This window comes from Eurosta solidaginis, chromosome 5 (assembly GCF_040869045.1).
Source record: "Eurosta solidaginis isolate ZX-2024a chromosome 5, ASM4086904v1, whole genome shotgun sequence".
NCBI lineage: Eukaryota > Metazoa > Arthropoda > Insecta > Diptera > Tephritidae > Eurosta > Eurosta solidaginis.
The window spans coordinates 247,594,867-247,622,584 of record NC_090323.1 but is presented as its reverse complement, the minus strand read 5'-3'; the positions used below and the strand labels follow the sequence as shown (position 1 = coordinate 247,622,584).

Below are 27,718 nucleotides of genomic sequence, written 5' to 3'. Positions count from 1 at the left end.
CATTTGCACGTCCTCAATTGGCGATTAAACAATTGAAGAAAAGACAATACATTATAAAAGCTCTTAAGTTCCTCCATATATTCTTCCTAGCGGTATATGGTCAAATACTGAATCTATACTGGTTTGTGAGTTAATTGCAATAGCAATGTCCTATTTTCTAAGAAAAATATTCTTCTAAACACAAAAGTTTGTAATTACAGCCATTTAAAGTAGGCTCTATAGGTTGTTATGGTCCACTTGGGAGAGTTACCCTTGGAACGCACCAAGTGCCTAGTGATGGGGAAAAGGTTAGGATTCACCCTCACTCATATCTGCCTGGGGTGGTTAAAACATTTTTTTTGTTAATTTCGTGCGGGTGACATCGCCATAAATTCCCATGACATTGACGAATTTTCAATACCACCTGGCTCAATGGTGTAGGTGGCACATCTCATCACCTGATTTTATTCGTTTCATTGTACTGGCCATGGTACTGGCATAGAGATTGTCAAGAGGAGATGGCGAACGCAAAATGCAACCGATGCATTGGCAATTATGCACTGTCGCGGTGATAAAATTTTACCTAATTTAGCGCACAACATTCCCACAACACACAAAAAGCTGCAAAGTTTTACGCTTTTTCTACGTTCCATTCACCTAACATCAACACAAAGGTTTGACGGCCGGGACGCTACGTGTATAATGATGTAGGGATGAGCTAACCATAACAATGAACCAATCGATAATTGCAGCCACAGCAGATAACTGGTTTTTTCCCATCCCTGGAAGAAAAAGAAGAAAATTTCTTTTTGCAAGAAGAACGTGGCGTGGTGGTACTTTTGTCGTGGCTTGTTAATGGCATTTATTATCCACCAACGAATCTGACGCCGAAAATTCTTGACACCTTTTTGCCAAACGATACCAAGCCAAGGCAAATAATCGCGATACAAAATATTCAATCAGCAACCAAAAATCTCAATTTTGACAATTCGACAGCATAACCTATTTTTGCAAGAAGGACGTGGCGTGGTGGTACCTTTGTCGTGGCTGGTTAATGGCATTTATTATCCACCAACGAATCTGACGCCGAAAATTTGTCACGTACACGTTGCTTTGGTTTCAGATGGTGGCCCTAGCTAGCTCAGTACATTTGGCAGGCCGTGGTTCTCAACCCGCCATCTTGGAACCGGACGCACACATATATTTATTAACTTCCATTCACCTCTTCGGGTTCACTTACCCACCGCACAACAGGAATCCCACCCAACCTTGGACCGCTCGCATCGTGCAACCTACTCTGCGGTCACCCTAATGCCATGCTCCATACTCCCACTTACCTCCTCATCATTCCATCCTTACATCCCGCCCCAAAAGAAATTAGCCAGCCATATTACTTCTCTTTTCACTTCAATAACGCATTTTTAATAAACATAATCTTAAAATCTATACACGAATGGAATAAAACCTTACAAAAAATCAAGCTTCGTTTATATTCAATAATATTTTTCTTCAAACACCTTAATTTATATATATACATATATGTAAATTTTAATTTAACACATATGGGTTCCTTCTTCGCAAAAAAAATGTGTATCCTTGTGCAAACATATAAAAGTAAAAATAAACGTATTACAAACAGTATTTATACACGCGCAAACAGGCCTATAAATATTATCAACCTAAAAAGAATCAAAATGTGCTCATAAATTCCATAAAAAAAAACTGTATGACAAATGTTCAAATATATTTCTGGGTCTTTCTGTCGCCAAAATCACCAAACTCTTATCTACTCAAGTGGAGTTATATAAAAAAAGTAGTTTTAAACACACCCTAATGCCTGCCTAAAAGAGCTCTTTTATGTGGGGATTGGGGAGCACATTGGTGCAGGGTTCATACCCCCTGCAAAAAAAAGGTAAGACAAAAAAAACAGCTTAATTAATCGTTCTGGTATGTTTTGTGACTCATAGACGCCTTACAATTTTATAAATTTTGGTTTAATCGAATATTACGTTTAAGACTAAAACGGAAAAGATTTATAGTGACTCGGATATATGTCCATGCACATCAATGTAAAATTCATATTTCATACAGTTTAAAATTTGGGATAAAAAAAAACAATTCTTAGACTACCCTGACCCGTTTGTTAATTTTCTATCTACCATAAAAAGCTTTTGCACAAATTACATTATGGTGAACTTTTTTGCTGAATGCTATAATGAGGTAGGTCGCTCCAACGTTAGGGTAAATGGCTAGGTGAATAAAAAAATCCAATTGGACGCAGCTTTCCGAGACGCACATAAAAGGATTTGTTGGTGATGAAATGGTAATACCAAAATCGTGATGAGATGCAATTACGATTTTTGCTTGATAAAAAAAATGTTGTAGGGTTTTGATAGGTCGGAGATCGAATTGTATCGGATTTGTAGGCAATGCCGCTGAGTTTGTATAAAATGACGTCGAATATGTAGGAATAATATGGACTTTGTACAAAAACGGTGTTGATTTTATAAAAATGGTTGATACTCGTAACGATTTTGATGTTGAAGTTGCAAAAAGAATTGTTGCATTTGTAAAATTTGATACCGAATTCGTAGAAATTCGTAGTTTTCGTAAAAATTCGTGATTTGTAAAAATTTTGATTCGTAATAAGTGTGATTCGCAAAAAATGTGATTCGCAAAAAATGTGATTCGCAAAAGATGTGATTCGCAAAAAATGTGATTCGCAAAAGATGTGATTCGCAAAAGATGTGATTCCCTGGCGCTTTAAAAAGGCTTCACTGGCCACCTCCGGTTCCCACAGGTAAACAAATATTCCACCTCCTTATGCAGCAAGGAAATCCTGTCCTGATGGTTGGATGCAGCGTCGTCCTTTTTCTTTAAAAATTATCGACCGAAACCGCTTTTTTTTTATTGAAGGCAATTTGCCTTATCAAAACTTAAAAATTATTGCTATCGGCACTAACCTGATCCTTTCTGGATCTTCGCGCACAGGGAATTTTAAAACTTTATCACGCGCAAAAATCACAAATGTTTTTTTTTTCTTTTTATAAGCGGAGCGCGCACTTTAGCCCGATATGCTGCTATATTTTACTTTCTTTTTGTTCTCCTTCAATTACCCCCTTTTATACCATCCGAACCGCTGAAAAGAACCGTTTCCTTATGCCGTTTCCCACGGTCTTTCTTTTGTCTATTCCAATCATAACCACCCTCTATCTATCCCTGTCCTTATTCTCACCATATCATGCACATCAATCTGGCAATCTTCAACCTAAAGCTTTTTTCATCATTGTGAACTTACGTGAGTTCACCATGGTGTTTTTTTTGGGACATTTTCATTTGACGTTTCTCGTGTTTACCTTTTTGGTAAACACAATTTTATAAACTTTATTATATTAAAATACTGCTGTGTTACCAGAAAAAAATATCTAGAGATATTTCCCCCGACGCGTATTAATCTCGAGAACAAAGCTCCGAAGGCGGAAAATAAAAATTGTATCTCTGTCCGGAGATACTTGCAGTGGAAGTTGGTGATTTTCAGGTGATTGTTGTTCTGTTGTGCAATACCCAACAAAAAAAAACTGTGAACATAAGTGCTTTGCGCGGATATAGTTTTGGTCTCCAAACCGGTGTTGGACCCACCCAGGGTACTGTTTATAAGCGCGGCCGAAGGCTGCTAACGTAGAAAGGTGTTCTGCGCAACCATTCTGTGGATACCACCCCCGGTTTAGGATGGAGACCCGCTGGTAACTTTTCGGTTTTTTTGTTCACATCTTTTGAACGAGCAAAAAAAAAAATTTATTTCAATATTGCTGTTTTAACAGCGTACTCCACCCTAACATATGAGGCTCTATACATCCGAGCGGGCCAAGGTGTGAGTGAAGCCCAACGCGGGGACGACCCACGACCTGACAAATTCTTGACACCTTTTTGCCAAACGATACCAAGCCAAGGCAAATAATCGCGATACAAAATATTCAATCAGCAACCAAAAATCTCAATTTTAACAATTCGACAGCATAACCTCTTTTTGCAAGAAAAACGTGGCGTGGTGGTACTTTTGTCGTGGCTGGTTAATGGCATTTATTATCCACCAACGAATCTGACGCCGAAAATTCTGGACACCATTTTGCCAAACGATACCAAGCCAAGTCAAATAATCGCGATACAAAATATTCAATTAGCAACCAAAAATCTCAATTTTAACAATTCGACAGCATAACCTCTTTTTGCAAGAAGAACGTGGCGTGGTGGTACTTTTGTCGTGGCTAGTTAATGGCATTTATTATCCACCAACCAATCTGACGCCGGAAATTCTGGTCAAATTTTGCAAAACGATACCAAGCCAAGTCAACTAATTGCGATACAAAATATTCAATCGGCTACACAAATTTCGATTTAACCAATTCGACAACATAACCTCTTTTGCCAGGAAAGTCAATTAAATTCATTAAACGGCCTTTGCCGCCAGGAGCTATACGTCCAAGTACGAGTCGTGCCAGTTCACCATCGGTGGCTAAGAGTAGCGTTGCTGCGAGTCGGGTTATACCCAGATTCAGATTATGAAGCACATCTCCTGGACTTCCCGTTGTTGTTTGAGGATTTCTTCTGGATCTTAACGCGTATGGAATTGAGAAGTAAGCTGGAAAAATTTTGACAAGGCATTACAAAGTGGACTCTGCGTACCTGGTCAAACTACTGGCGCAACTATAGAGCGTATACAGCGCTTAGAAGATCAGTGTGAGGGCAGAATTGGTAATATTGGTCCGGTGGATACAACGGAGGGGCCGCTGAATATAGACCTTCGTCAACAACAACCACAAGGCCGCTTCCTTGTTATGGTTACGCATTTACAATGGAATCAGTAAGGAAGGCGGTCGGCATGATGTGGTGGTGCACAGTGGCTAGTCATTGTCGGCTGGGGCGGGTCCTTGCCAACCTTACTGTTCCTGCGCCATAAGCAGAAAAATGTTCCTATCATGCCTATCAAAACGAGCAGCTGTCAAATTCAAAAAACCTGGCAGAAGCGCAGAGACCGACTCAAAACGCTTATCAATACAAAATAAAACAACATCCGGCTGAACCGGATGTCACGGACAGACCGTTAACATTCCAAATCTAAATTCAAAAAAAATTCAAAAATTTAAAATTCAAAAAAAATAACCGCAAAAAAAAATTACCGAACCGGAGATGACCGGTTACTAACAGTTTAAATCAAACTCAAAAGAAACGCTGAAAAATTAAATAACGAAAAAGCTGAAAAAATTAAAAATAAAAAATAAAAGGGCCGAATATACATAGGGGGCGCCGCGGGTGGTGTTGCGACGCCCGGTGCTTTGTCCCACCCTCAAATAACCATGCCCACCGACGCACCTAATTTTCGATGGCCCCTTACCTGTATACCTTAGGTGCCCTCTAAAAGAAAGGAGACCTCAGCATTCCCATTTACAATTTAGATTTATTGACAATTCATACTAATTAATAACTTATGCATTAAATTTTTAGGATTCTATCGAGATTTTCTAATTTTCACTTGTGATGCTAGAGTTTACGTTTATTCCGAATTACATTTACATCGCATACAATTATTCGGATTCAACTCCTTATATGTCTTACAGCCTAATGGTTTCGTATATAGTGTAGAAAATATTTTGAATGTACTAAATATCTTTTGGTGTTTAATTACTAGTGCAATTACATTAAATTCATTTTTATGTATTTCATTTAATTTGGGGAATTCTTCCTCTTCTTCTTTTTTTTGTGCAAGGGTTCATTCGCGACGTTATTTGAAAATACAAAAAAAAACGTCTGAAACGAGTTTATTGTTCCAGGTTCAAAAGGACCTCACTCCCCAACCCTTGTTGCATCTAGGTTATAACTCTCGCGGAAAGGCCTATGTCGCTAATGTGTAATGCATTACCCATTTACATGGCTTTCGCAGGTAAGTATATAAAAAAAAATTATGGTTCCGAGTGACACATTCAAATATGTAAGGTACTATATATACTAGTGACACTATTCTGTAACTCGACTGGAATAAAATTATTTGCAGAACTCAAACTTTCATAATTTTGGTTTTCTATTTCTTGACTGTATTGACCTTTCACAAGCTTTACAGAACAATGGTTCTTATTCGCAAGATTACAGAACGGGTTTTACATTGCACTTATCCGACGGGTCAACAGAGTTAAGAGCACCAAAGTGTCCGAATTCATATACCGTACGTTCGAATCGAGTTACAGAAAGGGGTCTTTAGGTTCATTAAGCGTGCTTGGAATGAATTACAAAAATTTGAAACGATAATCTGTAAGTGACGAATTTTATCACTTTATATAGATACATAATACAATTTCACCGAGTTGGAACGGACTCACCCAGTTTCAAACGTTGTTGTTGTAGTCGGTGTTGGTACTGTGAGGTCATTGCCGGTAAGTTGTCACAGCTGGGTGGTAGTAGCAGGCCTATATGCGGCGGCCCTGCTATCGTTGTTACTAAAATCGGTGGTGGTTACGCTCGTTGTTGGCGCAATTGATTTGGTAGCGCGCGGTATTGCACGCAATAATGGTGGCAGCCCTTAGGCCTGACGAGGCTGTTGGCTCCGCGAACGTCCAGATGTGAGGAAGGTGGATTTTGAGGTGCTATCAATTGTTGATGTTGCTGTTCGAAAGACTGCACACGCTGTTATTGTCGATATGTCACTCTAGGAGTGGTACGTCTGGCGTCTTGGCATATGACGGTGCCGGGGTCACTGGATATGGTTGGTGCTATTGTAGTTGGTGTGGATGGAAATGACACCGCTAAGCCAACACCACTATTGCTAAGTTGAGGAACCGTGTATATTACGTGGCAATCGTTGGGAATATTCCAACATTCCCGTGCTCCTCGCATACGCGGAGAAGGCAACGCCGATGCCTTCCAATTACTATTTATTAGTATTCACGATGTTTGGGAATTTAGCACGTCCTGAGAGTAGGTTAAAACAATTTCAACGTGGCCACCGGCTAGCTTACTTCGTTTTTAATTGAATTCACTCATTCCGGAGACAATTTTCGGGTTAAAATGTTAAAATGTAAACTTCCCGTATGTAGCTCCTTAGCCTTTCAAAATTTGGCTATGTATATAGGCACGGCTTTGAGGAATTCCGAAAATACGATGAACATATGTAGAGGAGTGTTTTACGATTGCTATAAACCGCCCAAATTTTGATGGTGAACTATCTGTATTTGAGAACGCGCTCGTCAGTTCCACCAACTATATGTGGATGCACTTAAGTATCCTGTAATTTTCACTTGGCCACTTTTTGGTCACGAGGGTTGTGTTCTCTACCGCTTCAGACCGCCAGCAAAAAGGAAAAGGTCTTTTTTCTCTTGTCGGAAACTCGTGGTGGTTTTTTCTTTTTTTTTTCTCCTTTTTCCCGTCTTCTAGTGATGGCCGGTCTGTCTGTTCCCTTCTTTTCGATATTTTTCTTTTTATCGCCACTTTCACCACATCGCTAGGTGTGTTCGCGTGAACACGCTCCCAAGTGGGTCGTAGCCGTAGACCGTAGCAGCAGACCGTAACAAACCTGCTTCGCTTTGAAGACCTGACGATGAAGCGAACAGGGAACCGGATCATCTGTGGGAAGCCATTGCCAGGGATCTCCGACGACAAGCAACGTGGGGCACGACTCACCCCTGAGATAAGAGTCTCAAAGTCCTACTACGGAGCTAGCCGGGCAACATAGGTCTGTCAAAAAAAAATTAAGTCAAGTTGGGAATAATTTCTGTTTCCTAGTTATAAGGGCTTTGCGGCAATTAGACATTTGTTATGGAGAACTCGTCAAAACTCCGAAAGGTTTTAGTGGTTATCGCCCCCACAAAAGGCAAGACAAAAAAAAATAGACATTTTGATATGGAGAACTCGTCCAAACTCCGAAAGGCTAGTCCGACCTAAGCGGGACTGCCAGGGTGTTCACGGTCCTCGGTGAGTACGCGCGTGAACATCCTATGAGGTCAGTGCTCGGGGAGAATACTGGACGAGATGTCCCCGACCGCCAAAACGCCCAGACAAAAAAAAGTCCAATAGGTGGATATATAAACAAAAAAATCAAATTGTAAATTGGCAAAAGAAACGCCCTTGTTGGTTCATTGCGGACGAATATCCGAAGCATGGAAGCGACCTATCAATTTCCCGTTTAGGTCCTCGAGATCATACAATGCGTTACCTATTTTTCGAAGCACGCGACACTTCAGGTATTTGGGTAGGAATTTGGCATTAATGCCCTGTTTAAAATTACTTAAGGCAAAGTTTCTCCGGAAAACTTCCTGACCTTCCTTATAGTTGACGTGTCTAGAGCGCTTGTTATAGGTGGTTACTCCCCTATCTTTGGCCTGATCTAAATTTCTGCGGATCTGCTCACGAATATTAGTCAACTTGTCAGCTCGGCTTACTACCGTAACCTGGTCTTCTCGAAGGCTGCCGAGTTTCCCTAAAATGTTGTACGTTGAGGCATGTTGGACCATGTTTTGGCCATATAATGCAAAGTACGGAGAACACTGAATCGCTGTATGAAAATCACTTCTCAAAACTGATAAAATTTCGGGTATATGCTTATCCCAATTAGTGTGGTCAGGTTTATCCTTCAGGAAAATCCTAATCTTAGAAACAATTTCTCTGTTGACGCGTTCGGATGCGTTCGCTTGGGGAGAATATAGCCCCGTCCTCACGTGCGTCACCCCGTAGTTTGCAAAAAATTGGTTCATTTCCTTCGAGATAAACTGTTTACCATTGTCACTGTGAATAAACTCAGGGACCCCTACAGCCGGAAAAATTTCTGAAGCGAAGTAATTTATAACGTTTACAGTGGTGGCTCTCTGCATGGGCTTTAGCCAAACGTATTTTGAAAAATGGTCTAGTAGTATGAAAAGAAATTGATTTCGCCGCTTAGATCTCGGATACGGCCCTAGAAAGTCGCAATACAACCGCTGAAATGGCCTTTCGGATTCAAAGGTACTCCCTATAGGTGGTCTCGACTGCTGATTGGTGGGTTTTACCGTTTTGCAGGTGTCACAACGCTGGACGTAGTCCCTGACGTCCTTAGTCTGCTGCGGCCAGAAGTACTTCTGCCTAACACGTTCTAAGGTTTTCAGCCATCCGCCATGGTAACTCCGGTTAGCGTCATGTGCTAATCTCACTGCTTCCTCAGTCAACCCTTTTGGCAACCATAAACGCCACAGCGAGTCTTCTTCCCCTTCCATCCCCTTACGAAACTTAACTCTTTTGAAAATTACACCGTCCACCACTCGTAAATCCGGAAGTGATTCCTCGTTTTCGGTGACGGTCCGAATTAAGTCTAAATACTCATTGCTGGTAAATTCGGGAGAGACTAAGTCTATTTCTCCGGGTGTGGTAGTGAAAGTTAACTCGTCAACGTCAAAACGCGACAGCGCGTCTGGTACTACATTCAGGGTGCCCTTACGATGTTCCATTCTAAAATCGTATCTTTGCAGTAAGAGTGACCATCTCGCCAACCTCCCGCTCAAGTCTTTTTGTGTCATCAACCACTTGAGACTGGAGTGGTCCGTAACAATCCGAAAAGGTAATCCTTCGACATAGGGTCGGAAACGCTTCACGCTGATTATGGCTGCAAGACATTCCAGCTCGGTTACTGTATAATTGCGTTGAGCATTATTCAGCTTTTTCGACACGAACGCGATTGGATGCTCAGCGCCGTCATCATCGACCTGGAACAACACTCCGCCAACACCTATTTTGGAAGCGTCGCATTGTATTACGAATTCTTTGGAAAAGTCTGGTTGGGCCAAGACAGGCGCCGAACTCAAGGCTACTTTTAGTTTTTCGAACGCCTCTATAGCTTCAGGAGTGAGTTTAAACGGGCCTGCTGACTTGCGGAGACAGTCGGTCAAGGGACCTGCCAAGTCAGCAAAATTGGTAATAAATGCTCGGTACCAATTCGCCATGCCCACAAACCTACGCACTTGCCGAGGGGATTTAGGGATCGGGAAGTTTTGTATTGCTTCTACTTTTCCCGGATCCACTTTCAGACACCCGCTGCCTATCAAATACCCTAAGTAGCGTATTTCCTTCTGACAAAATTTACTTTTTTCCACATTTATTGTCAGACCTGCATCTCTCAAACAGTTCGCCACTTCCGCTAGCAATTTTAGATGATCCTCAAAATTAGTGCTACATACCATCAGATCGTCCAGGTAGACAAAGACGTTCTCTCGCAGACGCGAAGGGATCGCCTTGTCCATCAGCCTACTCATAGTCTGCGGTCCATTGCACAGACCAAATGGCATTACCTTGAAGTGGTACAGAGGCCTCCCCGGAACTGCGAATGCTGTTTTTTCCTTCGAGGACTCTGTCAATTTGATCTGGAAGAACGCGTCTTTCAGATCAATGCCACTAATAAAATGCGTATCCTTCAGTCTGCTCAGTAAGCCGTTGATATGAGGCAGGGGGTACGAATCCTTCTTAGTCACCGCGTTGACCTTTCTCGAATCTATGCACAGCCTGACTTTGCCTGGTTTCCGGACCAGTACTACAGGACTACACCACGGGGAGTTGGATTCTTCTATAACTCCTAACTGTAGTAACCTGTCTAGTTCTCTAAAAGCTTCGGCTTGCCTCGGCGGCGAAAGAGGAAAATGCTTGCTTTTTATAGGCACAGCATCACCGGTGTCGATGTGATGCTCCACTAATTTAGTTTGCCCTAGGCCTAACTTCTCGTACGAAGGAAACGTCTCGATGACTTTTCGCAATTCTGATTTCTGTTCTGGTGACAATTCATGGAGGTTAAGTTCCTCTTCCTTTTCAAGCCTAGTCTCTAAGCACTCTACGCTCGGGAATATTTCGGGAGCTAACGCAAATGCTCTCCAAAAATCGACCCCGAAGTATGCTTCTTGGAGCAACGAGGGAACAAGGTAAAAACGAATAATCTTTGTGATATTTTTAAAAGTGACCGGTAGGGATACTGAGCCTAAAATTTTTTGCTTGTTGCCGCCCGCGGTATATACGAACGCATGTAAGGGCTGATATTCGAAGCCGTTATCCTCTAGGAATTCTACTCCATTTTTCCCTAAGATGGAGACGTTGGCTCCCGAGTCTAACAACCCTACAAGAAAACTATTTTTAATTCTAGCCTTTACTAAAGGCCTTTCGTCCTCTGTAAGCGTTAACGTGGTGGCTTGCAGCAGTCTACGCTCCTGTACTCTCCGGTGGTATCTCTTCCTACACTTCAAAATATTGTCCGATACCGGATATTGGTCAAAAATGGTATGTCTCATTTGTTCATACCTACCCTCCCTTTCTTTTAGGGTTGGGAAAAGTTGCGTTTGGCACGCGACATCCCTATGCTGGCGTCGCAGGATTTTGATTTGCTCGCCCATCGTGAAAGAGGACGTTCGACTCTCGGATTCAGAACTATTCGAATCGTCAGTACTATCGGGGAAGGTTATTATTACAGTCGAGGGTTCTTCTGCCAGGGTACTACTGCACCTCGGAAGCTCACCACCTCCATGCAGAGATTCGCCCTCTGGTTCAGCGCACGGGACGACGCCTCGAGCACTGGCTGATGTGGGAGCTATGAAGCCGAACGAGGTTCCCCCATCTTCTCGCTCGGGTACTGGTTTCCCTGCCTGCGATGGTCCCTAGGGCATTTAGGAGTGAATACACCCTTATACCCACATTTAAAACAAAAAGGACTTTTTATGGGTTCCTCGCAATATATATAGGAGTGCCCCATTCCCTGGCAATTCCAGCACTGGATTCCCGAGTAGTCCGGTCTTCTGCTGCGTCTATATTCCAGCGCCTCTATCTGCGGATCTATCTCGCCGTTCTCGCCTTCCATCGTCATGTCCGGGGTGGTCACGCGTGCCTCGCTTACATGCCGTCCTGGGTAATTGGCTCCCAGCAGCTTGCTCTCTTTCAGCACTTGTTCACCTCGGCGTGCTACATCGCGCAGATCATGGAGGTTCCTTACGTCCGCATTAAAAAGCATTAGCTTAAGGCTACTGTTGACGTTCCTTTTTATTATGTCAATCAGTAGAAGCTCTGACATCGGCTCCCTTAAGCGCGCGTTCAAGGAGATTATGTCCGCGTGAAACACGTCATAACACTCACTTGCCTTTTGCTTGCGCATGGAGATCTCCATCATGATCTCGTGGTCCGTTTTCAAGGTGCCAAACTCTCTTTTTAAGGAGTAGCACAAAAAGGCATATGTCGCATTTGGGTTTTGTTTTGTGAACAGCCAGTACCATTCTTCGGCTCGTCCCGAAAGGAATAAGTGGAAACTGGCCATTATTTGTTCGTCAGGGCATTGTGTGCGCTCACACAAGGTGTTTAATTTGAAGAGGAAATCGCTTACACTCCCAGTGCCGTCGAATGCGATTTTCCACTCCTGCGGTTTTACTGTTATGCTGCTTGGAGTCGGGTACATTGGCGGTACTACCGATGGCAATGGGTTACGGTCCATCCTGCTTGCGTTCCTGTGTTGCTGGTGTGCTTGCTGCGTGGATTCGAGAGCGGCGTTGAGCTGGGCCATGTTGGCTCTAATTGAGCCCATCTCTCTCCGCATTTCCTCCTGCGAAGCCTGGAACAGTTGGTGTAGCACGTCCACCCACGAGCCTCCACGAGTGGCTTCGTCCTGCATTCCTAGGAGGTTCGCCTGATCGCTGGTAGCGTCCCCAAAATTTCCAACCTCTTGATTTGGTGGTAAGGCACCCGCTCCATCTGGTGCATAGTTCGACACATTGGTCATTATCCCCGAGATGTTGTGTGTGTTTAGCAGCGATGCATTTAAATTGCTGGTGCTTACAGGTATGTCCAGTTTGTCGCGGTCGTCGTTCGGGCCCGAGCCTATATGAGTCCCCGCGGGATTTCCGTAGGATCCTCCTACTGGGGTATGCACCACCAAAGGACGCCTTGCTTTCGAAAAAGCCCCCCTATTAGCACCGCCCCGGTTTTGGTTTCCCCGGAACCCTCCCGCACTCCCGAACGGAGTATTTCGCCCCGGTTGGCCGAACGATTGCTCGCGTGACATAATCAAAAATAATTATATAAAAAAATGTAGCTCGTTACGTAGTAGTTAAAAAAAACTTTTGCCGCGTAGCGCAGTTAGGGGTCAACAAAAAAAAAAAAAAAATCAGAATTCCCCCTTTTACCTTATATTTTAGGCGATGCCTTGAAAAAAAAATGTGTATATAAAAATTACGCGAGGAGTTGAGAAAACTTGGTAGCAATTGTAATGGGAACGCTGACATCCCATTCCCAGAAGGCACTTGGGCTACAGGTTGAGAAAAAAAAATTTTACTACAAACACATTCATACTTGGCCCTAGTGCTCCCAACCGCAGTGCGAGGGGGTCTTAAGGTCCCCCTACGAGACTGGTCTGAGGCCACTAGGGTCACTCCAGGCACACACGGGTTGGTCTCAACACGCCCAGCCGCAACGCAGGGGCAGTCTCCAGGGGCTTGCCCCTGGGACTGGTTGGGGGTGTTGAGGCCTCCCGTTCATTTTTACTGGGCACCCCTCCTGCCTCCGCCGCAATGGGTGGAGCGGTTTCGGAACCGCTCCCCCAGTCTGGTGGGACAGGAAGGAGTGCCACTCTGAATCCCAGCTCAACCCGTCACAATCCAGGTGGTATTCCAAGCTACCACCTGGGACGTGGGATGAGCTGGGGTCCTCACTACATGCGCACACACATTCACCCTGGACAACACAAATTCGGCTAATAAACAAAAAAAACTACTTTACAAAAAAAAATTTAAACCCAATTAGCGGACGAAATTATTCCATAGCCGACTAACGGACAACATTCCGGGAAAATAAAAACCCCAACTACAAAAAAAAATAAAGTGCGTGCAGCACTGCCTCATCGGGTGAATACAAAATCCCGATAACTGACGTTAAGTCACGTGGCTCCGTCAGCCACTGCCCCCGATGACCAGCCCGGACAACCTGATCCGTCTAACCATCCCACCGCAACGTAGGTGGCAGCTCTGTGGCTGCTCACTCGGACTGGTGGGATGGTCAACCTCACAGGTTGACCCGACTGACCCCCGCGGTCAGCGCTTCAGGCGCCACGTTGGGCGCCATCTGTTATGGTTACGCATTTACAATGGAATCAGTAAGGAAGGCGGTCGGCATGATGTGGTGGTGCACAGTGGCTAGTCATTGTCGGCTGGGGCGGGTCCTTGCCAACCTTACTGTTCCTGCGCCATAAGCAGAAAAATGTTCCTATCATGCCTATCAAAACGAGCAGCTGTCAAATTCAAAAAACCTGGCAGAAGCGCAGAGACCGACTCAAAACGCTTATCAATACAAAATAAAACAACATCCGGCTGAACCGGATGTCACGGACAGACCGTTAACATTCCAAATCTAAATTCAAAAAAAATTCAAAAATTTAAAATTCAAAAAAAATAACCGCAAAAAAAAATTACCGAACCGGAGATGACCGGTTACTAACAGTTTAAATCAAACTCAAAAGAAACGCTGAAAAATTAAATAACGAAAAAGCTGAAAAAATTAAAAATAAAAAATAAAAGGGCCGAATATACATAGGGGGCGCCGCGGGTGGTGTTGCGACGCCCGGTGCTTTGTCCCACCCTCAAATAACCATGCCCACCGACGCACCTAATTTTCGATGGCCCCTTACCTGTATACCTTAGGTGCCCTCTAAAAGAAAGGAGACCTCAGCATTCCCATTTACAATTTAGATTTATTGACAATTCATACTAATTAATAACTTATGCATTAAATTTTTAGGATTCTATCGAGATTTTCTAATTTTCACTTGTGATGCTAGAGTTTACGTTTATTCCGAATTACATTTACATCGCATACAATTATTCGGATTCAACTCCTTATATGTCTTACAGCCTAATGGTTTCGTATATAGTGTAGAAAATATTTTGAATGTACTAAATATCTTTTGGTGTTTAATTACTAGTGCAATTACATTAAATTCATTTTTATGTATTTCATTTAATTTGGGGAATTCTTCCTCTTCTTCTTTTTTTTGTGCAAGGGTTCATTCGCGACGTTATTTGAAAATACAAAAAAAAACGTCTGAAACGAGTTTATTGTTCCAGGTTCAAAAGGACCTCACTCCCCAACCCTTGTTGCATCTAGGTTATAACTCTCGCGGAAAGGCCTATGTCGCTAATGTGTAATGCATTACCCATTTACATGGCTTTCGCAGGTAAGTATATAAAAAAAAATTATGGTTCCGAGTGACACATTCAAATATGTAAGGTACTATATATACTAGTGACACTATTCTGTAACTCGACTGGAATAAAATTATTTGCAGAACTCAAACTTTCATAATTTTGGTTTTCTATTTCTTGACTGTATTGACCTTTCACAAGCTTTACAGAACAATGGTTCTTATTCGCAAGATTACAGAACGGGTTTTACATTGCACTTATCCGACGGGTCAACAGAGTTAAGAGCACCAAAGTGTCCGAATTCATATACCGTACGTTCGAATCGAGTTACAGAAAGGGGTCTTTAGGTTCATTAAGCGTGCTTGGAATGAATTACAAAAATTTGAAACGATAATCTGTAAGTGACGAATTTTATCACTTTATATAGATACATAATACAATTTCACCGAGTTGGAACGGACTCACCCAGTTTCAAACGTTGTTGTTGTAGTCGGTGTTGGTACTGTGAGGTCATTGCCGGTAAGTTGTCACAGCTGGGTGGTAGTAGCAGGCCTATATGCGGCGGCCCTGCTATCGTTGTTACTAAAATCGGTGGTGGTTACGCTCGTTGTTGGCGCAATTGATTTGGTAGCGCGCGGTATTGCACGCAATAATGGTGGCAGCCCTTAGGCCTGACGAGGCTGTTGGCTCCGCGAACGTCCAGATGTGAGGAAGGTGGATTTTGAGGTGCTATCAATTGTTGATGTTGCTGTTCGAAAGACTGCACACGCTGTTATTGTCGATATGTCACTCTAGGAGTGGTACGTCTGGCGTCTTGGCATATGACGGTGCCGGGGTCACTGGATATGGTTGGTGCTATTGTAGTTGGTGTGGATGGAAATGACACCGCTAAGCCAACACCACTATTGCTAAGTTGAGGAACCGTGTATATTACGTGGCAATCGTTGGGAATATTCCAACATTCCCGTGCTCCTCGCATACGCGGAGAAGGCAACGCCGATGCCTTCCAATTACTATTTATTAGTATTCACGATGTTTGGGAATTTAGCACGTCCTGAGAGTAGGTTAAAACAATTTCAACGTGGCCACCGGCTAGCTTACTTCGTTTTTAATTGAATTCACTCATTCCGGAGACAATTTTCGGGTTAAAATGTTAAAATGTAAACTTCCCGTATGTAGCTCCTTAGCCTTTCAAAATTTGGCTATGTATATAGGCACGGCTTTGAGGAATTCCGAAAATACGATGAACATATGTAGAGGAGTGTTTTACGATTGCTATAAACCGCCCAAATTTTGATGGTGAACTATCTGTATTTGAGAACGCGCTCGTCAGTTCCACCAACTATATGTGGATGCACTTAAGTATCCTGTAATTTTCACTTGGCCACTTTTTGGTCACGAGGGTTGTGTTCTCTACCGCTTCAGACCGCCAGCAAAAAGGAAAAGGTCTTTTTTCTCTTGTCGGAAACTCGTGGTGGTTTTTTCTTTTTTTTTTCTCCTTTTTCCCGTCTTCTAGTGATGGCCGGTCTGTCTGTTCCCTTCTTTTCGATATTTTTCTTTTTATCGCCACTTTCACCACATCGCTAGGTGTGTTCGCGTGAACACGCTCCCAAGTGGGTCGTAGCCGTAGACCGTAGCAGCAGACCGTAACATCCTATAGGCCCAACAAATCAAGCCGGGCGCAGCAACAAACGCCGGCCACAACCACCCCAGCAGGGCCGCCAAGCATAGGCCTGCTGCACCAGCACCTACAACAACCATATTTAAAACCTGGTTAGTTCGTTCCGGATATGGAAAACCCTAATTTTTGTTTACCTTAAGTTTAAGGAATTCATATTAGATTTTTAATTAACACTATCTAAAATATACATAACTGTAAGCATATGCCAACATCCAAGACAGGAATGAATTTACGTTAGATTTTTAATTCACACTATTTTAAATACACCTCAATGTAGGTATATGCCAACATTGGAAAAGAAAAAAAAAATGAATAAATTATACATAACTGTAGGCATATGCCATCATCCAAGACAGGAATGAATTTATATTAGATTTTTAATTAGCACTATCTTAAATACACCTCAATGTAGGTATATGCCAACATTGGAAAAAAATGAATGTATATTAGATTGAATTATCGCTATCTAAAATATACATAACTGTAGGCATATGCCAACATCCAAGACAGGATTGAATTTATATTAGATTTTTAATTAACACTATCTTAAATACACCTCAATGTAGGTATATGCCAACATTGGAAACAAAATGAATGTATATTAGATTGAATTATCGCTATCTAAAATATACATAACTGTAGGCATATGCCATCATCCAAGGCAGGAATGAATTTATATTAGATTTTTAATTACCACTATCTTAAATATACATAAATGTAGGCACATGCCAACATCAGAAAGAACTGAATGTTTATTAGATTCTGAATTAACACCATCTTAGATATACATAACTGTAGGTATATGCCAACATTCAAAAGAAAAATGAATTTATATTAGATTTAGAATTGACTCTACCCAAAATATACATAAATGTAGGCATATGGCAACATCCAGAGGAAAAAAAAATTTTGAGAAAGGGGGGAAAATACTTGCTATCTATATTAGAGTGGGTCGTTCCATTCTGACTTGTTCAATTGACCGGGTTTCTCAACTGAACAAGTGAACTAGATTCTCGATCGCGGCTCTAATTGTCCTTTTGTTCCATTGTTCTTTTGGTACGTTTTATCTAAAGTTAGCCTTTCTCGCTTCTCGTTCGTGAGCATTGTGAATTCATATGTGCATACGCTGATATTCTGAGCACGTATGTCGATGAGGCCACTTACACCAGATGTGCGTGGCATTCTTTGGGTATGGCATTGCTGCAACACTGGGCGTATGAAATAATGACAGATAACCTCTTTTGTAGATAACTAAGTACATCTCTTAAACTTGGAAGGATCCAATTTGCATTTGTGTCCGTGCTCTTCCAATTTCGTGGATCATCCGAAGGCTGTAACCTTTTTCAGTTAATTAACCAAATATGTATATAGCACGTATTTACTCATAACCCCATTTAAGATATGCCTAAATGTATGTATATGCAAAGGGGTAGAAAGGAAAACACCTAAGATTATATGAACTTCATTCATGTTTTCTTTTTTTAGAATTTTTTTCTATAGTAAATACGTATATGACGCCTAGGGTGTGTTCATTTAAATATACTTAGATTATAAGGGAGCACACTTTTGAAAGGCGAAACTATTGAGTTGACGGCCAATAAGCATGGACCTTTTAGCCACATCTGTTCTTGATTATCGAAACGTTAATACTTAAGGCTAACCCCAAATTGGATAATTAAAATTTAAGATCATTGCTAAATTTAAAATCAAATGGAAAACAAAATTAAGGATTTGATATCAAATGCCTAATCATGATAAATGCCTTGACCGTATATGTACATATAGCTTTTAAAGACTATACATGATAATCCGTATGCTATATACACATTTTAATTAAAAGTGTTCAACCATTTTCTTTTGCCCTTATCGAAGATTAATTCAATTATACATACATAGATATATGCGAGCTTCTTTGATTTGCAACTTCGCAAATAAACATACTATATATTTTAGTTTTTTCTTTGGAATGATGTCTAAATAAAATTGTAATTTAAAATGGGAATGTAATTATTTAGAAGGCTCTAAGTAGGACAGGTAAGGGGCCACCGAAAATTTAGGTGCGTCGGTGGCCATGGTTTTGAGGGTGGGCCAAGCACCGGGCGTCGCAACAACACCGCGGCACCCTCTGTGTATATTCGGCCCTTTTCTTCTTTTTTTCCCTTTCAGCTTTTTTTTGATTTAGAATGTTTTGGTTTTCAGTAACGGTCTGTCCGTGACATCCGTTACGGCCGGATGTTGTTTTTGTTTGAATTTCGAGCGTTTTGAGTCGCAACTGCGCTTGTCAGTTTTTTTTTAAGGCATGATAGGAACTTTTTTCTGTTTATGGCGCAGGACAGCAAGGTTGGCAAGAACCCAGCCCAGCCGACATGACTAGCCACTGTGCACCACAATATCATGCCGACTGCCTTCCTTGCTGATCCATTGTAAATGCGTAACCATAACAAGGTAGTTGTAGCTTTTTTGACAGCAAGGAAATTAACTTTTAATAAAAATCTGCTCAAGTAAGATAGAATTCAACCAAAACAATTTCAATCTTTTACCAATGCCGTACAAGTAGGCAGAGATACTATTCTCAACCACTCGGGTCCTATATTTATGTTCCGTCAAACACTGTTAAAATATCAGCTGTAAAAAAACCGTAGTCCGACGGAGCCAGCCAATAAGACTGTCTTCCAAGGAACATTTTTTTTTGTGGCACAGATGAAGGAAAATGGGGAAGGTGAATCAGGTGAATAGAAAAGCCTGAATCACCGTAGGACGATGCCATAGAAATAGACATATGTTTTTCGAAATTCTCAGAATTATGAAGCTCCAACGAAATCGCCGATGGACATATGCACTTTGATGTATTTAAATGACTTAAACTCAAGTATCTGTTTTTGTTACATTATCGACAAAAAATATCCACAATTTACTCTATTTGGTTAATGCAAAATGTGTTCATTTACAAAATTCATTTTAAAACAATAGAAAAATAAGTAGTAACATTTTGGCATATAGCAAGAAAGCAATAGATTGTCTTTGCGAAGTTTGAGCCAAATTCGACTATATCTTCATGCCTTTTGAATACTTTATATAATCAAGAGCCCTATGGTTTTATGTAAGCGAGTTATCCGCGAGATTTACCTAAAAAGGAAACCAATCAAGTCACAACAGCTTAACATTTTTTGATCTCACACGATTAATTAAAAAAATCAACCCAATTACGAAGTGCACAAAATCTGCTATGAAGTACTATTTCAAGCCATTCAGGAATGGAGATTTATAATATGCAACATGTCGCTAAATGTCGCGTCGTATATTTTGCATGACCTCAATGCACGCCAGACTCAGCTCTTGTATTTACATAGGCAATATAACAGAGCTCTTGTATTTACATAGGCAATAATGTTAAAGTTCCTCGTGTGTGGCAGCACTGCGTTTTCGAACTGTCAAAGGAAAAAATAAATATCAAAGGAAAAAATAAATATAAAAATAAAATATAATCGCGGACGTTGTGACATCAGCACATCACATCGATCGATCGTCACATCGTCGGGATGCAGTAGCCCAGCCGCGTAACGCCAATGGACACCACCACAGACACACAGTAAGACAGTCAGTGGCCAGCATTGCAATATAGGGATTGAAGCCAGAAAATATTAATTAATATAATATTGTAATATTGGACTGCTGGACGAACACGGACACATAGCGCTTACATATTTTGGGCTATCGAAACAACCATTGGATGGTTCAAAAACATACAGTTTTTGTGGAACCGTCGAGTAAATGGCGCCTCAGATAGTTAATCGTAAAGGACACGACTTTGCTGCAGACCTGGGTGGTCCTTATGTACTTATGTACGATGCAATTTACCATTTCATGGGGAAACACAACGTAATAGTCTAGTTGAGGGGTCGACTGCTAATACGCTACCAAAAATATCGAGAGACGGTCAAACGACGCGTCTTGACATCAGTATTAATAATTCGAAGGCGGAAAATAAAAATATTAACGCGTTCAAAAGATATTAACGAAAAACCGAAAAAAGACCCGTGGGTACCTCCGAAACCGGGGGTCGGATCCACATAATTTTTGCGCAGAACACCTTTCTGCGTTGGCGGCCTGCGGCCGCGCTTATAAAAAATAACCCTGGGCTACGCCATGCCACGTCCGGGTGTGTGATTTAGCCGTGGCTACCGCCACGGTATGCACAGTTTTTTTGTGGGTACCAACACAACAACAACCACATGGAAATCGCCAACTTCAACTGCAAATATCTCCGCACAGGGATAAAATTTTTCTTTTCCGCCACCGGATTATTGTTCTCGAGATTAATACGCGTCTTGACACCTCTCTCGATATATTTGGTAGCGTATTAGCAGTCGACCCCTCAACTAGACTATTACCAACACAACAAGAGATATTGAATCAAATATTGCGTTCCAAGTTAGATATGCCAGAAAATATATCACCTGAAGCACAATCACTCCTCCGCGCTCTCTTCGAACGAAATCCACAAAATCCTTTGGGTGCTGGTCCTAATCGCATACTTTATATAAAAGCGCATTGTTTCTTTGCCACAATCGATTGGTTGAGGCTGCAACGGAAGGACGAGCATCAGCCCCCGCCCACGTCTTCTTCCCCCCTCTTTTCCGGCAGCAATAGTGTAGGTCAGGGACACAAGACTCTTAGTCCCTAGTAGGGACTCCCTACCACCGTTTGCCAGCACAGAATGTATATGTTTGCACCATCCGCCAAATGGCGGTGCAATATATTTGATCCCGACATCGGCCGCAGGGACAATATCCTGGAACGTCATAGCTTATCTGTCCGATCAGGCGATTTATACCTAGAAATCATCAACATCTACATCCCTCCTGTCACCTGTTGCCCCAGTGGATACCGCCCTAATATCGAGGCTTTACTCACTGGCAACAATCGCATTATCTTAGGCGATTTCAATGCCCATCACGACCTATGGCATTCAAACTTGCGGGCGGACAGTAGGGGTGAGATGTTGGCAGATCAAATAGAAGAAACGACGTTCTGCACAATAAATGGAATGGGACGCCCCCACTATGATAGGAAGCTTGTCACAGTTCGCCAGATAATCAATCGTTCTGATCATTTGGACTTCACATCGAATCGTTGAACTATGGTACGTTGCGAAATGAAAGATTTATGCACCTATTTCTTATGGAAAATATGAACTGACTGCACTACCAAGAATATGACTGCACTCCCGAAGACCTTCGAGGAGTGTCCTTTTCGCTACAACAATAACAACAACTGCACTATCATGTCTACATTACTCGGATTTAAATATTTCCATGATGCTTACTTCAGGTTTACCAAGAATTAAACATAAAAAATAACAAATCATAAATTTATTTAGTAAATAGTTATTTATTTAAACAAATATTAATATTATTAAAATAAACATAAGATAAAAACATGAAATATGTATAGAATAATTTAATAAAATCTGAAATAGAAGAAAAATATTAATTACATTAAAATAAACATAGCATAAGAAAACATGAAATATATGAAATAAATACTGAAAATAGAAGAAAAGGATCAATCTGGAATAGAAAAAATATTATAAATTGTGCAACCCAAATGAAATATAATATAACTGGAACAAGAATTGCGAAATTGTTTCTCATTTCTCACAAGACTTAATTTGTTTAAATTAAGTCCATTCACCCGTTCTCATCTTAAACATGGCTTAATCTAATTTGATTAAGTAAACTTACAATGTCTGAAATGAGATCTAGGCTCAAGTCCAGAATTCCTGTAAACTAAAAAGAAGAATTAGTATATACGTACACATATTAAATTACGAAAGCTGTAAAGCAAAAATTAATAAAAATTGAAATAAAAAACCTCGCGTATACCCGTACCCTGACCTAGACCTAGAGCTTCCTCTTACAAGCCAATGTTTCATGAGAGATCCAATATTTCATGACAAATCCACTTTGCATATTTAAAGAGTAGATCAGTAATAAGGAAATCCAATAATTGTAGTCGGTGATTTAAACATCCATCTTCATCGGAAAACCATCCAGGAAAGGCGATTTCGGTTTTATTTTGAATTATTGGTACCAACAAACTTTTTAAACCAACCCTATGTGCATGAAGAGGAAAAAGCTGAGTAAACCATTTAATTTGCAAATGACACACCTCGAACCCCCTGTCGGTAGGATTAACAAGCCTCAAATAACTCGAATCCTTGTAATTTTTGGCTTTGATCATCGCTTCCGAGTTATGGGGGAGCTCGCTTTGAGTCTTTGTCAATGACTTGGTGCATTTTTCGCATTTCAGTTTACACAGTACCTTATTATAACAGTAACCTGTGTAATACCGCTGCACCTGTACCTCTACTTTGTTCTGAGCCTTGACGAAACTTTCGTTCGGTACATTAAAAACGTTCAAGGCTAGCATACTCTTATCATCTTCAAACACATTTGTTAATTTATGTCTATCGTCTTCTTCGGTCTCAAGACGACTGTCTTCTTGAGTCCAATCTAGACAGTTGTACTGGTCGTCTTCACAATTACCGTCTTTCGTTTTGCATGGATGCTTCAGAATTTTTATAGAAATCAACCGAGCTACAATATATTGCATTTCATTCGCCGAAGGGGTGGTGTTAATCCTTTGGCTTTCACGTATACTGAAAAAGATATTTTCCAAAGCATCTTGGTTTAACTTTCCCGGTAAAATAAATTTTATTTCTTTTTGTGTTTCGAAAAGGTCTTCAGTTAGCATCAACATTGCAGTAATTGTCTGTCGCAGACCATCAATGCAGTAAACTAACTTGTCCTTTTTCTCACCTTCAGAGTCTATTTGCAAGACCTTCCAGGAAAGCAAATGTTCAACGTAACCTTTCAGCCTTTGGATCTTCTTCGTGCTATCCCGGGGGATTGCACATTTTAATGGATTTGTAGAGGTCAACGTTTTAGCATTAAGATCGTCAAATATGTCGTTACACTTTTTTACGAACTTTTGTGTCGACTTCGCGAGGCTTTTCACACACTCATTTTTACCAAATAAATTTTGGTTATATGCCAGATCAATGCCGGCCGCGACCGAATTACTTAGTATTTGTACCGCCTTTAAAACATTTGAAAGATCAAAATTTGACGGGTAAACGTGAACGTCTGTAAGTTTCGGACAAATTTTGAAGTTGGGATTTTGCTTGTCGATGTCATACAGAGCACGTATGACATCGAAGCTCGCAATACCATCAACAGTCTCAATTTGGTTGAAAAGCATGGTGTTACGTATAGACTTAATTAAATGGCAATAGTCGTAGAAGGCATACACCTTTGTATTGTTATGCATGAAGTATGGGTTGGATTTCTGGATACCCAAATAATTGTCATACAACGAGCGGTTAATACTTGCTTGGTCGCAAACGATAGATTTAACATTTAAACCGATATCTGTCAAATTGGAAAGATTGTCTCGAAGTATGAAATTTAAGGTCTTGGCATCCATAGAGCCATCCGTAATATAATATGAAAAAACGTATTTCCAATTTGATGTGATACCTTTAATCATAAAAAAAAGGAATTTGCTTCCAAGTTGCAAAGTACGATGGCCTCCACCGATATCTGCGAAGCCATCAATTAAGTCTCTTGCCTTATTATAACATAAATCTGATTTTATATGCATCTCGTCAAAAATTACCATGCAATGACGTTCGATGCTAGACATATTTTTTACAATGTCTTTTAAATTCTTACACACGTTCTCGTTGATACCGGGTACAACAACTCGAATGGGCCGCCATCGCAAAAGAGAAGTTTTAGATGGCAAAGCGAAACCCAACTCTTCGCGCATGAAATTGAACGCTTTAGTTGATATAAAATTTATATTTTGCGAAATTATTTTTTCGTCGTCGGTATAAAATGCTCGTTTGTCAGTTTGTACAATCATTTTCGCAAATGTGACCGCATTTGCACTCGCATCTTTGGTAGCAATTATAGACCGACGACGTAAGTCCCGATTTTGTAATTTAAGTTCTTTAATTTCCTTTTTTAACAAACAAATTTTCTTCTCCTGAAAAGCGGAATATCGAAAATGATGCCGCGTTGAATTCAATCTAACGCGACGTCTTTTCGTATTCAAGCTCACTAAAGTGTTTTCAGATGGCTTAGTTTTTAGCTCTAGTGTGGGATGAGCCCCCAAGTCCTTAAAACATACATATTTTGACGACACCTCACTATCGTGAGGATTTATACTTTCTGAATTGACGTCTACCTCTCCAATTTTTCTAACCTCCTCTAAAAACAAGCTAGGGATGTGCCCTGAGAGGACTCGGTTTTTACCTAAATGTTTAGGTTGAAAATGTTTGCTACAAACATATAACTTGTTTTCAGAAGCATCGACTTTGCAGGCCAGAGCCCAAGCTTCGCGAGCTTTTCTTTCCCACGGAAATTTAAAAAGTGTGTGTTTGCCATTCCAAACACAGCACTGTACACAACAGTACTTACTTGGCTTGCCCGGCTTCCATTGATGTGGAACGTCTTCATAACCTACGGATAAAGTAGCATGACTTTAGATAGGTTGAAGACTTAAAAGGAAAGGATGATTATTGTTAACAGGACCGGATTAACAAGTAGGCAGAATAGGCAGTTGCCTAAATAAAATAAAATTCTAGAGAGTGAATGGAATATATAATCAGAACTGAAAATAATTTTTACTCCAATAAACAAAACTCCATTGACCGCATTCAAAAACCGACGGACTAGACAAGGTTCCTAAAAAGGACATTTCTTACTCATTTGACAAATTGTATTAGTGAAGTGAAAGGAGAGGATATTGAATAATAAAAACCAATTATTTCAAAATGTACACTGGTTGTTTTTATTTTGAAAAATTTGAGTTGCTTTGGAACATCGAGTGTAGAGCCTTCAACTATATTTTGATTCCTAGCGTTCAGTGAGTAAGTCATTGCAAAGTGAAAAAGCTTTTGACGTGCTTAGAAGAGTTCAGTTTCATTCCGTGAAAAGTTCAATGATTTCGAGGAAAAAATAAAACAACTATTAGTAGGTTAACAGAAATCGCAATACGTACTCTCGTCGTAGAAAAAACAACCTAATGACGGAAATGCTCCAGAAGTAGAATTTTCGCCTCGCGATGATTTTAGGACAAAAGGTTTCTTCGAAATCAATCACAATCATTACAGTGAAAGTATATGAAACTTTTTATTTATTTATTTATTTATTTATTTATTATTACGGTCTTTAAGACCTAGTTTAGGTTAAAATAAGAGATTAAACATAAATACTTATGTCACATTTAGTGACGTACAATATAAAAACAATTTTTCTTTGAACTTACTAATATTTTCACAGTCTTTCAAATCAGAAGGTAACTCATTATACATTTTATACCCTAAATATTCAAGAGACCTTTTGGCGAACTCAGTTCTTATTCTAGGCTAGGCAGTCTTATATTATTGCAATTTCTTGTTCCATAATTGTGGATTTCATGATTATAATGTATTTTACTACTCAGGTAATTCGGTAACATTCCTAACCAATACTAAGCCAGTTTAATCTATTGAGCATTACAATTTTTGGCGTTCTTGGAGGACATTTTAAAATAAATCGCATTGCCTTGTTTTGCTGTATTTGAAGTTTCTTAATATATATATCATTACTTAATAGCAGAATAGTAGGACAATAAATAAAGTGTGGTTCAATAATTGAACGATATACCAATATTTTATGACTTTGACTGATATGTTTACATGTTCTATACATGAAGCCTATTTTCTGTGCAATTTTCCTTTCCAGATAAGTTACATGCTCTCCAAAATTTAGATTATCATCAGAGAGACTTGCATTTCTCATCAACTTTTCTCTAAGCAACATGCCAACATGCTTATGTATGTGAACAAATATAATTTTTTTTTATTAATTAATTTGTGTAATTCTATACGACAGCATGACACTGCTAATACGCGTCCAAAAATTCGAAAGCGGTGTTAAAAGACGCGTATTAACAAATTATCTCTCCCACAAAAATACTCACCCAAGTAGAGGGTGGGGATGGCATTCGTTCTTAAAAATTTTTCATTCAAAACTTCACGGTGAAAATGTTTTGCACACACGAACGCGTTGTGCTGTGGGAGGTCCGCTTCCCGAGGGATGCGCAGATTATCCCTCCACTTTGCGTTAATTTCGCCATTACGCGGAAACCGGAAAAATGTTAAGTTTTCCACAAACTGGTCATTTGAACAGTGTGGAACGCGACACTTTCTAACTTTTTTCTTCATAGTTAAAAGTTAATAAGTATATTAATAAGTATATTATTCAACTTTTTATTCGAAATCGGGAAATCGGAAGTTTGTTTAAACTGTTGTTTTGGGTGTTTTGTGGTTGGTTTGGTTGTATTGCGTTGGTTGCTTAGATTAAAAATTTTTCAAATTCAAATTTTTTACAGTACAGTAGCAACAACAACAATTTAACGAATAACATATGTTATTTGAACAGAGCTCTGGTATTTACATAGGTAATAATGTTTTTGAACAGAGCTCTGGTATTTACATAGGTAATAATGTTTTAGAACAGAGCTCTGGTATTTACATAATGTTTTTGAACAGAGCTCTGGTATGCGTGCTACCACTTAAGCTTGGCTGTGATGCAATTTCTAACAAATTGACATTTCCGTGTTTCCGTGTGATTGTTATAAAATGTATTTAAAAATAATTAATGGAAAATAGTAAATAAATTAATCCAGATTTATTTATGATTTAACAGTACTTTTCATTTGCTGTTTACGAAATATTAAATTCCAGTTTAAAAATTTTGTTTCGTTTACAGTATGCAAGTTTATTGAAAGCTTTTAAGCTAAAGCTTTCATTTGTTGCCTGTTGTAGAGGAACTTT

At 40.3% G+C, this 27,718-nt stretch overlaps 1 protein-coding gene and 1 pseudogene across 1 annotated transcript in view; one reads left to right on the top strand and one right to left on the bottom strand.

Annotated features, from left to right (window-relative positions):
* LOC137253109 (uncharacterized) overlaps nt 1-27,718 on the bottom strand; it is a 486,773-nt gene that overhangs the window by 96,930 nt on the left and 362,125 nt on the right. The window lies entirely within an intron of this gene.
* Nucleotides 20,397-22,565, top strand: LOC137254394 (ribosomal protein S6 kinase alpha-3-like; annotated as a pseudogene).